The 16818-nt window shown below is 49.6% G+C and overlaps 1 protein-coding gene and 1 long non-coding RNA gene across 5 annotated transcripts in view; one reads left to right on the top strand and one right to left on the bottom strand.

The window, feature by feature from the left end:
* The window catches only part of WDFY2 (WD repeat and FYVE domain containing 2), a 169316-nt gene that overhangs the window by 60371 nt on the left and 92127 nt on the right, over positions 1-16818 (bottom strand). The window lies entirely within an intron of this gene.
* On the top strand, positions 80-3421 carry LOC144288128 (uncharacterized). The gene is made up of 3 exons (XR_013356129.1): positions 80-168; positions 835-955; positions 2199-3421. It is a non-coding gene; the product is annotated as an uncharacterized LOC144288128 (long non-coding RNA).

Below are 16818 nucleotides of genomic sequence, written 5' to 3'. Positions count from 1 at the left end.
GAAATGAAATTCCAGGAAAGTAGTGTCTTCTGCTCAAATATTTAAAGGGGAGGAACCTTCATTTCCTAATCCTTTTATAAAAGGCAAAATGTCCCAAGGCCCGCCCTTCCCATGGTTTCTAGCTGTCCTTTCCCGCGGATGAAAAGGAGGAGGTCACCAGTCCATGGGGTGAGGACCAAGGAATCTCCTCCTTACCCGTGGGGTTCTCATCTGGTCCCTTCCTACCAATATGTCTCGTGCGCTCTCCAGACTTGCTTTCAATAAGTGCTATTATTTTTCCTTCCCACACAAGTTCTAAAAAACTAAAGTCCTGTCATTCTTATGTCTTACTCATATGACTGTCTCCACACTTCATCAATCAGTGACCTAAAATATCTACCTCTTTGCTGTCTTTTTGTTTAAATTAGCATTTGTCAAATTCTTTGGTTCTTTTTACTCTTATAAAAATTATTAAGGACTTTATGGATTGTATCTATTGATATCATTTTAGAAATGGACACTGAGAAACTTTTAAAATACTAATTCGTTAAAATAATAAAATGTTTAACAGTCACATAAATCATGCTATTAAAATATCTATATCACAAAACAAAAAAAATTAAGTAGAGAGAGTGGCACCATTTCCCATTTCTGCAAATCTCATTAATAGAAGATAGCTGGATCTTCATATCTGCTTTTGCATTCAATCAGTATTTATTAGAAAATGAGAGTTAAAAAAGGCAAATAACATCCTACTATTATTATGACAACAGCTCTAACCTTGTGGACCACAGTTTGAGAACTGCTGGTTCGGTGACTGACCTGACTTTTGGTTTTGATTAACCCTATTTTCAGATTCTGACAGCGTGCCCTGCAGAGTTCAAAGAATTATTCATTCGTCTGTGTATGAATCATGACAAGGGGCTTCTCTGGCTCCCGAACGCTGGAGCACTCTCTCCACCCGGGAGCTGGAAGGGTAGGTGCCCCTTTCCCCTCCTCTCAAACGCCTAATGACCCTGATCTGTTCTGACCACACGTAGTCTAGAGGGGGGAGGAATACACTAGCTGCAAACTCCCAGCTCAGCTCCACGCTCTGTCAGAAACCCCCAGTCATAGTCCCAAGAAGACGACACAAATGTCACAATGCGTGGAAGTAAGAGAAAAGATAACTGAGGTCTGTGTAGCAACAGCAGCTTTTAGCCTCTCTGGTTTCAAAATATCACCTACAAAGAAACCCAAATTGAGGTCTACAAATTCTTTTCCATAAACTTTCGTTTGAGTTCAGGTTCACACACAAAAGGCGATTTCAAGGTCTTTCCACACAAACTGCAGGGCTGGCTGCTTCCTCTCTAGGTCGGCCTGGGTGATTAACGGTTTACCTGTCCTCATCCTTCTTTAGCTGGACGGGAACACATTTTGTGCTTTCCTACCCTGAGCCTTCCAACGCCGACTGCAAGTAACCAGATGCGGTTGGTCGTTGGACAGTATCTCTCCCAAGGGGATGGCAGGGGGAGAGTAAAAGAAAAAGATACCTGGGTTTAAAAGCAACTTTCAAGGCTGCCTCTGGCAAATTCCAGAATCTTAAGGACAAATAGTCTTGGAAGTTATTCGACAAAGGGGGAATATCCTGCTTCAGGCCAAAACCTGAAGCCAGAACACTGATGCGTGACACAAAGAAAGTTGCTGAAGTATATCCTACACCCCATGACCCCACGGACAGCGGAAGAGCCTGCACCTTCTCAGTGACAGCTGCACACAAGTTCTCCTGTAACATTAAACAGCAAATTACAGGAGAGATCAGTTTGTATAATGTCTTGTCGCCCATACTTATTTCTTAGGCTCAAAACTTTGGGCAAAATTATTCTGAACAAAAAAGCTGCCTGCTGAAATTGGAAATTGTTTAGAGCTGATGTCACGAAATTTATGAGCCTGACAGTCAAGGCTGGCAACCAGTGCTCCTACTTGTGAAAGCAGCTGCAAGTTGGGATCTTTGGTTGCTAAGCTTTGTTATTTCCTGGAATTCTGGAGTTTGTAAGGGGTCTCAGAGATGGCCTAGCACAGTGACTCACTCTTCTGGTAAACTGATGTCCCGAGATACTAAGGGACTTGTCCCAGGTCACCGGCTTACTGGGTTGCACAGCCCAGGCTTAAAACATGGGTCTGTCTCTTTAATTTTTTTTTAATCTACTGATCTTCTGATTCAAACAAACCTCAAACAGTCTCTTCAAAAGGATCCTGACACCCAGGCGAACATCTCATTGATTTGCCGTGAGCAAAGGAAAACATTACACTGCAGATTCTGAAATCACCAGATTCTTCAGAAACCCAGATGACAATCCACTAGGACAAACATGCAAGGAAGGCACAGAGCACACTAATGACATTTGCCCCGCCATCAGCCCCACACCCCAGCCCGACACCTGGGAGGGGACTGACTGGCAGGCGGCGGGCACCGGCGAGGACGCCGGCCGTGCACAGCAGCAGGTCGCTTCCCCTGGCGGAGGACGATCGCGCCCGGAGTTATCGCCGCCAACCGCCGCTTCCCTGCACCCCGCCGCTCCCGCACGTCTGGCCGTCGGGTCCTGACCGTCCCTCCTGACCCGCGGCCTTTCCAGTGCTTCCCCCGTGTCCCTGCTGGGGGCCTGCGCCACGTCCTGCTACCTAGCCCTGGCACTGGTTTCTCGTCTCCCAGGAGACGGTTCCCGTTCTCCGATCTCCAGGAGAGGCTCGACGGTCTGCGCTCTCACCATCACTCATCGGACAGAACGGGCCTCTCCGTCGCTGAATCTCGGGAGGCTGCGGATCTCGCACGCTATTGTACAACCTCATTAAATTAAAGCTATCCTCGATCACCTCGTTTTACCTTTTCTTGTGGATTTTAAGCTGAAAGGGATAGAAGCTTTTGTTTTCTCCACGGTGTCTTCCACAGGTCAGCAGTGTTGCCAAAAACATATGAAAACAAATCAATAAATACTTATACATAAAGAAACATCCATTCTTTAAAAAATATCAAGTCAAGACGTAAGTGTACGACTATCAACACCCTGCCTCAGGCCCTTTGCACTTTGGCACCTCCGGCTTAAACATTCTTCTCCCAGATGTTGGCGGGTTCACTCCCCCAGCCTTCCAGTCCTCTGCTCAGATTACACCTCCTCGATGAAGCTTGGCGCTTCCATCCTTCAGAAAACTGCAACTCGTCTCCTCCACCCCTCCTTCACGTTCCCAATCCCCTACTCTGCTGTTTCTCCCGTAGCCTCTCTCCCCTTCCAACATACAGAAGTTACCACAGTTTTGCTTACTGAAGGCAACCTACACGAGGAGAGGGACTGGGGCAGGGAGAGTGGTCACTGATGGATCTCAGACACTCAGAACCCTGACTGGCACACAGACGTCACTCAACAGACGTTTCTTTAAAGAATTGAATAAAAGAATTCAAACGTTATTTTAAGGAAATTTTAAGTTATTTTATGTAAAATGTTATTTTGAGCTCATTATTAATATACTTTGATATACGTGGAAATAATAATATAAATAGGCTATACATATTACAAAGTATAATATTTTTTAGTAATGGCTACAATAAACATATTTACCCAGAGTAGGCATGAATGAAAATGTACAATTACCAGTCAAATAATTTTTATTTTTTTTATTTTTATTTTTTTAATTTATTTTTTATTGGTGTTCAATTTACTAACATACAGAATAACCCCCAGTGCGGTCACCCATTCACTCCCACCCCCCGCCCTCCTCTCCTTCTACCACCCCTAGTTCGTTCCCAGAGTTAGCAATCTTTACGTTCTGTCTCCCTTTCTGATATTTCCCACACATTTCTTCTCCCTTCCCTTATATTCCCTTTCACTATTATTTATATTCCCCAAATGAATGAGAACATATAATGTTTGTCCTTCTCCGACTGACTTACTTCACTCAGCATAATACCCTCCAGTTCCATCCACATTGAAGCAAATGGTGGGTATTTGTCATTTCTAATAGCTGAGTAATATTCCATTGTATACATAAACCACATCTTCTTTATCCATTCATCTTTCGTTGGACACCGAGGCTCCTTCCACAGTTTGGCTATCGTGGCCATTGCTGCTAGAAACATCAGGGTGCAGGTGTCCCAGCGTTTCATTGCATTTGTATCTTTGGGGTAAATCCCCAACAGGGCAATTGCTGGGTGTAGGGCAGGTCTATTTTTAACTCTTTGAGGAACCTCCACACAGTTTTCCAGAGTGGCTGCACCAGGTCACATTCCCACCAACAGTGTAAGAGGGTTCCCATTTCTCCGCATCCTCTCCAACATTTGTTGTTTCCTGCCTTGTTAGTTTTCCCCATTCTCACTGGTGTGAGGTGGTATCTCATTGTGGTTTTGATTTGTATTTCCCTGATGGCAAGTGATGCGGAGCATTTTCTCATGTGCATGTTGGCCATGTCTATGTCTTCTTCTGTGAGATTTCTGTTCATGTCTTTTGCCCATTTCATGATTGGGTTGTTTGTTTCTTTGGTGTTGAGTTGAATAAGTTCTTTATAGATCTTGGAAACTAGCCCTTTATCTGATACGTCATTTGCAAATATCTTCTCCCATTCTGTAGGTTGTCTTTGAGTTTTGTTGACTGTATCCTTTGCTGTGCAAAAGCTTCTTATCTTGATGAAGTCCCAATAGTTCATTTTTGCTTTTGTTTCTTTTGCCTTCGTGGATGTATCTTGCAAGAAGTTACTATGGCCGAGTTCAAAAAGGGTGTTGCCTGTGTTCTTCTCTAGGATTTTGATGGAATCTTGTCTCACATTTAGATCTTTCATCCATTTTGAGTTTATCTTTGTGTCTGGTGCAAGAGAGTGGTCTAGTTTCATTCTTCTGCATGTGGATGTCCAGTTTTCCCAGCACCATCTATTGAAGGGACTGTCTTTCTTCCAGTGGATAGTCTTTCCTCCTTTATCGAATATTAGTTGACCATAAAGTTCAGGGTCCACTTCTGGGTTCTCTATTCTGTTCCACTGATCTATGCGTCTGTTTTTGTGCCAGTACCACCCTGTCTTGATGACCACAGCTTTGTAGTACAAACTGAAATCTGGCATTGTGATGCCCCCAGATATGGTTTTCTTTTTTAAAATTCCCCTGGCTATTCGGGGTCTTTTCTGATTCCACACAAATCTTAAAATAATTTGTTCTAACTCTCTGAAGAAAGTCCATGGTATTTTGATAGGGATTGCATTAAACGTGTACATTGCCCTGGGTAACATTGACATTTTCACAATATTAATTCTGCCAATCCATGAGTATGGAATATTTTTCCATCTTTTTGTGTCTTCCTCAATTTCTTTCAGAAGTGTTCTATAGTTTTGAGGGTATAGATCCTTTACATCTTTGGTTAGGTTTATTCCTAGGTATCTTATGCTTTTGGGTGCAATTGTAAATGGGATTGACTCCTTAATTTCTCTTTCTTCAGTCTCATTGTTAGTGTATAGAAATGCCATTGATTTCTGGGCATTGATTTTGTGTCCTGCCACGCTACCGAATTGCTGTATGAGTTCTAGCAATCTTGGGGTGGAGACTTTTGGGTTTTCTATGTAGAGTATCATGTCATCAGTGAAGAGGGAGAGTTTGACTTCTTCTTTGCCAATTTGAATGCCTTTAATGTCTTTTTGTTGTCTGATTGCTGAGGCTAGGACTTCCAATACTATGTTGAATAGCAGTGGTGAGAGTGGACATCCCTGTCTTGCTCCTGATCTTAGGGGAAAGGCTCCCAGTGCTGCCCAATTGAGAATGATATTTGCTGTGGGCTTTTCCTACATGGCTTTTAAGATGTCGAGGATTGTTCCCTCTATCCCTACACTCTGAAGAGTTTTGATCAGAAATGGATGCTGTATTTTGTCAAATGCTTTCTCTGCATCTAATGAGAGGATCCTATGGTTCTTGGTTTTTCTCTTGCTGATATGATGAATCACATTGATTGTTTTACGGGTGTTGAACCAGCCTTGTGTCCCAGGGATAAATCCTACTTGGTCATGGTGAATAATTTTCTGAATGTGCTGTTGGATCCTATTGGCCAGTATCTTGTTGAGAATTTTTGCATCCATGTTCATCAGGGATATTGGTCTGTAATTCTCCTTTTTGGTGGGGTCTTTGTCTGGTTTTGGAATTAAGGTGATGCTGGCCTCATAGAACGAATTTGGAAGTACTCCATCTCTTTCTATCTTTCCAAACAGCTTTAGGAGAATAGGTATGGTTTCTTCTTTAAACGTTTGATAAAATTCTCCTGGGAAGCCATCTGGCCCTGGACTCTTGTGTCTTGGGAGGTTTTTGATGACTGCTTCAATCTCCTCCCTGGTTATTGGCCTGTTAAGGTTTTCTATTTCTTCCTGTTCCAGTTTTGGTAGTTTGTGGCTTTCCAGGAATGCGTCCATTTCTCCTAGATTGCCTAATTTATTGGCGTATATTTGTTCATAATATGTTTTTAAAATCGTTTGTATTTCCTTGGTGTTGGTAGTGATCTCTCCTTTCTCTTTCATGATTTTATTAATTTGAGTCTTCTCTCTCTTCTTTTTAATGAGGCTGGCTAATGGTTTATCTATCTTATTAATTCTTTCAAAGAACCAACTCCCGGTTCTGTTGATCTGTTCCACAGTTCTTCTGGTCTCGATTTCGTTGAGTTCTGCTCGAATCTTTATTAATTCCCTTCTTCTCTTGGGTGTAGGATCTATTTGCTGTTTTTTCTCTAGCTCCTTTATGTGTAAGGTTAGCTTTTGTATTTGAGTTCTTTCCAGTTTTTGAATGGATGCTTGTATTGTGATGTATTTCCCCCTTAGGACTGCTTTTGCTGCATCCCAAAGATTTTGGATGGTTGTATCTTCATTCTCATTAGTTTCCATGAATCTTTTTAATTCTTCCTTAATTTGCTGGTTGACCCCTTCATCTTTTAGCAGGATGGTCCTTAACCTCCACGTGTTTGAGGTCCTTCCAAACTTCTTGTTGTGATTTAGTTCTAATTTTAAGGCATTATGGTCCGAGAATATGCAGGGGACGATCCCAATCTTTTGGTATCAGTTCAGACCCGATTTGTGACCCAATATGTGGTCTATTCTGGAGAAAGTTCCATGTGCGCTTGAGAAGAATGTGTATTCAGTTGAGTTTGGATGTAAAGTTCTGTAGATATCTGTGAAATCCATCTGGTCCAGTGTATCATTTAAAGCTCTCGTTTCTTTGGAGATGTTGTGCTTAGAAGACCTATCGAGTATAGAAAGAGCTAGATTGAAGTCACCAAGTATAAGTGTATTATTATCTAAGTATTTCTTCACTTTGGTTAATAATTGATTTATATATTTGGCAACTCCCACATTCGGGGCATATATATTGAGGATTGTTAAGTCCTCTTGTTGAATAGATCCTTTAAGTATGATATAGTGTCCCTCTTCATCTCTCACTACAGTCTTTGGGGTAAATTTTAGTTTAACTGATATAAGGATGGCTACCCCTGCTTTCCTTTGAGGGCCATTCAAATGGTAAATGGTTCTCCAACCTTTTATTTTCAGGCTGTAGGTGTCCTTCTGTCTAAAATGAGTCTCTTGTAGACAGCAAATAGATGGGTCCTGCTTTTTTATCCACTCTGAAACCCTGTGCCTTTTGATGGGGTCATTAAGCCCGTTCACATTCAGAGTTACTATTGAGAGATATGAATTTAGTGTCATCATGATAACTATTCAGTCCTTGTTTTTGTGGAATGTTCCACTGAACTTCTTCTTAAAGGGGAATTTTAAGAGTCCCCCTTAAAATTTCTTGCAGAGCTGGTTTGGAGGTCACATATTCTTTTAGTTGCTGCCTGTCTTGGAAGCTCTTTATCTCTCCTTCCATTTTGAATGAGAGCCTTGCTGGATAAAGTATTCTTGGTTGCATGTTCTTTTCATTTAGGACCCTGAATATATCCTGCCAGCCCTTTCTGGCCTGCCAGGTCTCTGTGGAGAGGTCTGCTGTTACCCTAATACTCCTCCCCATAAAAGTCAGGGATTTCTTGTCTCTTGCTGCTTTAAGGATCTTCTCTTTATCTTTGGAATTTGCAAGCTTCACTATTACGTGTCGAGGTGTTGAACGGTTTTTACTGATTTTTAGGGGGGGATCTCTCTATTTCCTGGATCTGAATGCCTGTTTCCCTTCCCAGATTAGGAAAGTTTTCAGCTAGAATTTGTTCAAATACATATTCTGGCCCTCTGGCCCTTTTGGCGCCCTCGGGAACACCAATTAAACGTAGGTTTTTCTTCCTCAGGCTGTCGTTTATTTCCCTTAATCTATCTTCATGGTCTTTTAATTGTTTGTCTCTTTTTTCCTCAGTTTCCCTCTTTGCTATCAACTTGTCTTCTATGTCACTCACTCGTTCTTCCACCTCGTTAACCCTCGTCGTTAGGGCTTCTAGTTTGGATTGCATCTCATTCAATTGATTTTTAATTTCTGCCTGATTAGCTCTAAATTCTGCAGTCATGAAGTCTCTTGAGTCCTTTATGCTTTTTTCTAGAGCCACCAGTAGCTGTATAATAGTGCTTCTGAATTGGCTTTCTGACATTGAATTGTAATCCAGATTTTGTAACTCTGTGGGAGAGAGGACTGTTTCTGATTCTTTCTTTTGAGGTGAGGTTTTCCTTCTAGTCATTTTGCTCAGCGCAGAGTGGCCAAAAGCAAGTTGTATTGGGAAAAGGAGAAAAAGAGAGGAGAGAAAGAAGGAAAGAAAAGAGAAAGAGAAAAAGAAAGGAAGAAAAAAAAAAGAAAAAGAGAAAGAAAAAGAAAGAAAGAATAAAATGGGGGTGGGGGAAGGAAACAAATCAAAAAGCAAAAAAAAAAAAAAAAAAAAAAAAGAACCACCGGGGAGTATCTTCTGATTCTGTGTACTTTAAGTCCCTTGGCTTCCCCTGGAAGTTGTCCGTCCAGCTGGTGTTCTGGGGGAGGGGCCTGCTGTGCTGATTTTCAGGTGTTAGCACTTGGGGGAGCTGCTGTGCCCCTGCCTGGTGCAGGGCTCAGTGCGGGTTGTTTACCCCGTGAGGCCGCAGGAGGAACAGCCCCAGTGGCGGGGCAGCTCTGGAAACCTGGATTCAGCTCCGGCAGGAACTCCGAGCTCTCCGTCTGCAGGGCCTGGAGGCTCCGGGGCGGGGCCGCTGATCTGCTCAGCTGGGGCAGGAGCGTCCTTGCTGTCCTGGGCCCTCCCGGCCTCTGCCTGTCCCGGGGGAGGCGGGATCCTGGGCTGTGTCCCGGCGCCCTGTGCTCCGGAGCCTGCGCTGGTCGATTCGCGCTCCCGCCCCGCAGCCCCCTCCGCGGAGCCGCCCCCGAGCCCCCCGAGCTGCTCCGGGTCCCGCCGTTCCCGCCGTGCGCGCTGCAGCCCTTAGGGAGCTCGGCGCACTCTCCCGGGGCGCAGGTGTCTGTTACTGTCCCCGGGAGCCCGAGGGCATCTGCTCCCTCCTGGGTCCTGCTCCACCTCCCCGCGAGCCCCTTTCCGCCCGGGAAGGTCGGTGCAGCTCCTGCGTCTCCGGGACGGGGCTCTCCTGTCCTGGGGACCCTCGCCCCGGCCTCAGCCCGGCTCCTCCCGGCCCCTCCCCCTTGGAGGCCTTTGTTCCTTTATTTCTTTTTCCCCGTCTTCCTACCTTGATAGAAGCGCGAACTCTTCTCACTGTAGCGTTCCGGCTGTTCTCTCTTTAATTCTCAGGCCGAGTTCATAGATTTTCAGGATGATTTGAAGGTTTTCTAGGTAATTTGGTGGGGACAGGTGATTTGGGGACCCTACTCTTCCGCCATCTTGCCCCTCCTCTCAAATAATTTTTAAAAAGGATAGAGAATGAAAATGTACAATTACCAGTCAAATAATTTTAAAAAGGGATAATTTTTAAAAAGTAACTGCCATGCTATTACTATTTGTAATCAATGTCAAATGTACTTTTTAAAAAATACTTATTTATTTGAAAGTGAGAGGGAGAGGGAGAGAGGACGGGCCAGGTACAGACACGAGGTGGGGAGGGGCGGGGTGGGGGGAGAGAACCTCAAGCAGACTCCACAGTTATGGAGTTTTTGGCAAAACTGCTGACCTGTGGAGCTGCTGAGCTGCCCTGAGCTGGACTCGAGGCTCGATTTCAGGACCTCGAGAACATCACCTGAGCTGAAACCAAGAGACAGACACTTAACTGACTGAGCCACCCGGTCGCCCCAATGCCAAGTATACTTTTGACCGAAACTTCACGACTTATCTTTGTTTCACTTCCCAGGTCGATAGGAAACCATAATAAGGTCCCGCTCTTTTAAAAACCTGAGATATGGGATCCCTGGGTGGCGCAGCGGTTTGGCGCCTGCCTTTGGCCCAGGGCACGATCCTGGAGACCCAGGATCGAATCCCACGTCGGGCTCCCGGTGCATGGAGCCTGCTTCTCCCTCTGCCTGTGTCTCTGCCTCTCTCTCTCTCTCTGTGACTATCATAAATAATAAATAAAAATTAAAAAAAAAATTAAAAACCTGAGATATAAGACATATAACTTTATATTAGGTTCAGGTATACAACATAAGATTCAACAGTCGTACATATTGTGATGTGCTGCTGTACACGGTGAATTATTTCTAACCATGGTCTCTCTGCTAAAATGTTCAATTATCTTCAGCCTGAACATTACTCAAACCAAAGAAAGTGCAGATAGCTAGTCATAAGCACAAATAGCGTTATTACACATAAAACCCACTTTTACTGGCCCCCAAAAAGGTGCTCACATGAAACAAAGTGGCTTAAAATTATGATTTTAGAAGATTATCTGTAGGGGCCCCGGGGTGGCTGAGTCAGTTAAGTATGTGACTCTCAATTTCAGCTCAGGTCATGATCTCAGGGTCCTGAGAAGGAGAGGCTGGCTCAGCATCAGGCTCCACGCTCAGCAGGGTCTGCATCTCTCCTACACCCTCCCGTGGCCCTCCCCCACACGTGCTCTCTCTCTCTCAAACAAATAAATCTTTAAAAAAAATAAGTTCTGGGCAGCCCAGGTGGCTCAGTGGTTTGGCACCGCCTTTAGCTCGGGACCTGATCCTGGAGACCCGGGATCGAGTCCCACGTCAGGCTGCCTGCATGGACCCTGCTTCTCCCTCTGCCTCTCTCTCCATCTCTCATTAATAAATAAATATAGTCTTTAAAAAAATAAAATAAAAAAACAAAAAAATAAGCTCTGCTTTAAAAAATTCTCTTTGAACTTAAATGGCAAATAATCATGTAACAAATCATACTCTTTAATTTAAATAAAACTGTTAACCCCATCAAAAAGTAAATTAAAGTTCATCTCTTCTTGAACAGAATTTCTGCTACAGAAGTAATACCATTTATTAAGGCCTTTATATAAATGATCTCTTGTAATCCTCATAAAAATCCCAAGAGGCACATGTGATTATTCCCAATCTACAGGGTGTAAATTAACGTTCATGTAAAGTTAACCAACCTGCCCATTATTATGCAGCTAAAAGACGGGAGAGCTGGAGTTGAGATGCAGATTTCTCTGGAGGCCAAGTGGTCACCTCAACACCAGGACGCCCGCCCCTGATGTGCGAAGGCCAAGCGTGTTGACCCCCACAGCAGAGAGCAGAAGGAAACAAGAACTTCTAGAAGGCCAACCCGACGGTCAGAATGGAAGGAAAGGAGAAAGAACTTCTGGACAGAAATGCAAATGGAACTGGTTGGCCTTGATTCCTCCAACAGCGACTACCAAGGTTCCAATCTGTGGAAGGCTCTGCAGCGGGCACTCCAAGTGGCCGTGCCTTTACCACGTTCCCAGCCTTCGAGCTGCTCAGGCCCACGAAGGTCAGGAAAACAAGGCAATTTAGCACTTGCGAAATGACTCCCATGGACCAGTCCGTCTCAGGAACTGCAGACGTTATCTTATTTAATCCACAGTCTTATAAATGAACCTGCACGTAGGCTGAAGGCATCACAAGGTGCTGGCGTGCGAGTCTGAGCTCAGCGCTATGAGGACCCGCAGGGAGACCCTTTCACCCTGCCCTGGGGTACAGCGGGCTTCTCCTAAGAACGGGTTTGGGGCCCGCAGCCCATTCTTACAGGTGGGAGAGGAGCTTCTCAAGGGACGGGAAGCTGGCCATAGGCAAGGGGACCCCGTGTGCACGGGCACTGATATGTGAACCGAGCAAGTGTGATATCAGGGTAGGAGGGCTGTGACAGGTGAGGCTGAAGGAATGGGCCGGAGCTGACAGGTGTGGGGCTCACCCTTCGGAAGCTGTTGAGTCTACACGCAGAGGAGTGGTGTGATGGCAGCAGGACGCGGAGTATGTGATGGCGGGAGCTGGTGACCACGGACAAGAGACGGCAGGACCGACGTGGAGCTCAGAGCAGCAGCCCAAGCGAAACGTGCAGCAGACAGAGATTGTTTTTTTAAAGATTTTCTTTATTTGCTCATGAGAGACAGAGAGAGAGGCAGGGACCCTGGCAGAGGCAGAGGCAGGCTCCCCGCAGGGAACCCAGTGCAGGACTCGATCCCGGAACCCGGGGTCACAGCCTGGGCCAGAGGCCGACACTCCACCGCTGAGCCCCCTGGGGGCCCCTGGACACAGAGATTTTTAAGGAACCAGTGGAACGGAGGCCGAGGAAGTATGCAGGGCATTCTGACGTCAGCGGGCGAGGGCCACGAGCGCTGCGAGGCTGGAGGGGAGGCGCGGCCCTGCCTCCTGTTGCGGGCTGGCCAGGCCGTGGAGCCTGCCCCAGGGGGGAGGGGGGAGGGAGGCGCTGGGCCCCCGGGGATGACCTCCCGCAGGTGTCCTGGCCGCGGCCGGAGGGCGGGGAAGTGCACAGAGTCGGCATGGGGCTCAGGGGGCACTGAGGGGAGCGCGAGGCAGAGGCTCAGGCGGCTCCGCGGGGCGCACGGACACAGCAGCCGCCCCCCAGCCTGGCCCTCCTCCCACCTCCTGGGCCCTGGGGCGGGCGGCCCTGCCCCTCTGCAGCCGTGGCTGACGCTCCGGGCACCACAGGCCCGCTGGCAGGTCCTTGGGCCCCTGCACGCCGGGAACTGACAGCAGGGCGGCTGCCGGTGGGGGGCGAGGGGGCGGGCACCAAAGCACGCGGGGCACCCGCTCGGGATAAGCACCTCTCCTTGGCGGCGGCCCGCCAGGGACCCGGGGCACAGCTGGGCACCGAGCCCCCGAGCCCCCGGCCCGCGCTCCCGCGCCTCCCTCCCTCCCCTGTCCCGGGATCGACCCCCCTCAGGTCTCTGCCTCTGGGTGTCCCAGCAACAAGTACACGCATGTCCAAGCAGGGCCGCGTGGGTCGTGCGAGTGGGGCGGCGGGACGAGCAAGGAAAGCTGATCGGCCTCCCGCACCTGCCACGGCCCCGGTGGCCCGGGCTTCGCAGCAGACCGTGGCAGGCGGCCAGGCGGCCCGCGTCCTGACGGGCCATCGGGGGCTCAGGGGACACCTTCCATGGGGACCAACCCGGAAGCGCCCAACGGTCCCTCTGGCCAGACTGTGCCGGCCAAGTGCAGGGCCCTGCCTCCCGCGTTCGAGCCCGCTGCCCATGGAAGGCAGGCCAGCAGGCTGCGCGGCCGTCACACCGTCACACCAGGCGCCGCGGGGCCCGGGACACACAGCTGGGTGGCCGGCGGGTCGGGGCGCCCCCCACAGAACCCAGCGTCGGCCGCACCCCGAACCCGAGGGCACCGGGAGCATCGGCAGTGAGGCCCGCGTCCCCACGTTCCAGCTCTCCCTGGGAGGAGGCTCCAGCGGCCACGATCCAGAGCAGCAGACGCGCCCGGACGTCGTGGCAGACAACTGGCAGCGCAGCGTTGGCCCAGCAGAGACGGAACCAGGAGGCCCGAAACCCCAGAAGCACCGACAGGAGGGCCACCGCGAGGACGCCTCCTCCCTGGAGCGGCTCTAAGTCACCGGACGTGGATTTTCACCGTCTGCCTGGTCACCTCCAGCGGGAGACGCTGCTGTCGCCGAGGCAGATGATGTGGAAAGAAGCTCAAAGTACGGAGCACGTGACACGCATGGGCGCGGTCCTAAGGTCGAGAACCACATCAGATCATCCTCACGACGACCCGGGAGACAGTCATGACGATTATCCCTGTTCTCCAGCAAAGGAAACTGAGGCACAGAGTACAGCAACCTGCCCGGGTGGCCCTGTGACACAGAGCTGTGGCTGACGTCCAGCCGACAGACTCCAGCGCCTGTGGTCCTCACCTCTAGGCCCCGTCCACGCAACAGAGGACGCTAATCCCCGCGCTCACTTGGCCGTGATGCTTTCCAGCGCGCTTGCACCGACGCCCTGGGCGGAGCAGCAGGCACGGAGCGGCGGCCCCGCGGACACAGCCCTGCCGGGAGCTCCTGCTCAACAGCCACGGCCACCCAGTGATCACGCCAACCGGCGTAAAACAGCAGCGACGACACGGCCCAGGGGACGGGCCCGCGGCCCAGGAGCACCCACACTCAGGGATGGGGCCTGCTGGGGCCAAGGGGGTGCTGCCTGAGGCAGGACACTGAACCTGCAATGTGACGGACGGGCTCAGTGGGCCCGGAGAGCTTCAGGAGCCAGGGCTCGCCGGAGCACTGGGTCCACGCGCCCACGGAGCTGCTGAGCGGGAGCGGTGGAAAAGCAGCCCTGGGCGCCTGGTGCCCAGCGGTGGAGCAGCTGCTTCGGCTCAGGCTGTGACCCCGGGACCCGGGATCGAGTCAGGGAGCCTGCTTCTCCCGCTGCCTGCGTCTCTCCCTGGGTCTCTCATAAATAAACGAATAAAATCTTTTTTAAAAAAATAGGAACAACAGAAAGTAGCTGCGGCTGAAACTCCAGAAGGGAGGGCGCCGAGCTAAAGGAGGCAGTGGAGGAAAGGCCCAGATCCCGCAGGGGCAGGGCCCACGGGAGACTCGGAGCCCGTGCCCAGGAGCAAGGGAAGCACTGAGGGGCCTGGCAGGGGAACGGCAAGGTCAAGCGCGTATCTTGAACATCCTCCCACCGCCAGTATGGAAAGTGGACTGCAGGAGGCAGGGTGGGCACGGGAGGACCCGCACGGAGGCCCACCATGGGGCCTGGAGCGGACCGGGAGGAGGGTGCGGGCAGGGGTCGGGGGGAACCCGGCAAGGTTAGGACCCGGGAACCAGTCAACAGGAAATACGGAGGAAGCGGAACGTCAGAGAATAGCTCCGCACAGAGATCAACACGTTGGGGCCACTGTCACATGGGCGCCAACAGAGCCCCGCCCCGGGGACGACAGCCCAGGGAGGGGAAGCTGAGCCAGAGCTGGCTAACGGCCTCCGTGATGAAAACGGACCGGCCAGAAAACGGGGGAAAGCCGGGGGAGCACAGGGCTGTGGACGCAAATCAGGAGACTATTTCAGGAAGAAAGACAAGAGCTAAATGCTGCAGGAGGCCAAAGACGACAACCTAAAAATGTCAGCAGGTCAGGCCCCAAGGAGATCTCGGACACGCCAGAGCCGGAGCGGGGGTGCAGAGTCACGGGGACGGGTCCTGGGAGGACTGCGACTCTGGGACAGAACAGAGCTACGATGTCTTTGTTCTCATTAAAACAAAACAATAACGGGCGCCTGGGTGGCTCAGTGGGTTAAGGACCCGACTCCTGATAAGCTCAGGTCATGATCTCAGGGTCGTGAGACAGCCCCACATGGAGCTCTCTGTCCGCGGGGAGGGGGGCTTGGCACTCTCCCTCTCCCACCCCCACCTCTCCCTGCTGTGTGATCGTGCTCTGTCTCTCTCAAATGAATAAATAAATAAAATCTTAAAAAAACAAAACAAAAACGGCCTGGGTGGCTCAGTGGGTTAAGTGTCTGCCTTTGGCTTGGGTCATGAACTCAGGGTCCTGGGATCGGGCCCTGCATGGGGCTCCTTGCTCAGCGGGGAGCCTGCTTCTCCCTCTCCTTCTATCCCTGCCCCCTACTTGGGTCCCCCTCATTAAATAAATAAATAATGCTTAAAAAAAAAAAACAGAAACCAATGCGCAGGATCCAGGGAGGAGGCAGACATTAGAGAGGTTAGACTAAGAGAATGTCACTTGGAACATGATGCGCTCATTAGCTCCCAGCCATGGCCTTTCTGGAACACAGATACACCACTTGATGTGCTCAAGAGACGAGGACGACCGCCATCTGAATCAGTAATACCAGGTCCCCGGGAGGACATCCTTTGTGGCAGATCACGTCTGGAGATGACGGGTAAGCGATGTCAACCTACCATGTGCTACATTGCATCTCCTCAGCACCCGATTTAAGACACAGGGCAATCCAGGAGCTCCTACGGACACTCACGCTGCAGAATCCGCGTAAAAGTGGGACCAAGAAGCCCTTCGAAAGTCCGTAATGGAAACCGCAATGGAGATGCCACAAAATAATCCTGGGCCAAAGAATGCCCTTGGCATCTGCATTCACTACTACTTGACTGAGTTTTAGGAACAAAAGAGGACAGGATGACACGCACGATGACATAACTGGAGGAGAGAAGCTGATCCTTGAGACGTGCTGAGGAGGTCTGTGACCCACACAAAACCCTAATGACGCACTAACGCCCACCCCAACAGGAAGCACGGTCTTTGACAAAACCACCTTCAGTGAATTACACTGGATGAGCACACGGTAAGCTGCCGGCACGTCGGCACCCCAGGCCCCGTCCTGCTAAGCAGAGAAACAGTTCCTCCGTGAGTACGGACGCCGGAATGCACCAGGATCTCTCCCGCAGGAGCGGCCCAGCTGGATGCTCAGCACAGGTAGCAGCTGACCCTCGGTATTCGCAGGCTACCTGTCACCACCGAGAACAAGACGTCCCACGTGCGCTCATTACAACCACAGGAAGAAAGAACTCACCCAAATCATCTTGTTACAT

This window comes from Canis aureus, chromosome 17 (assembly GCF_053574225.1).
Source record: "Canis aureus isolate CA01 chromosome 17, VMU_Caureus_v.1.0, whole genome shotgun sequence".
NCBI lineage: Eukaryota > Metazoa > Chordata > Mammalia > Carnivora > Canidae > Canis > Canis aureus.
Note: the sequence above shows the minus strand (reverse complement) of the source record. Positions and strands in the feature narration are given on the sequence as shown.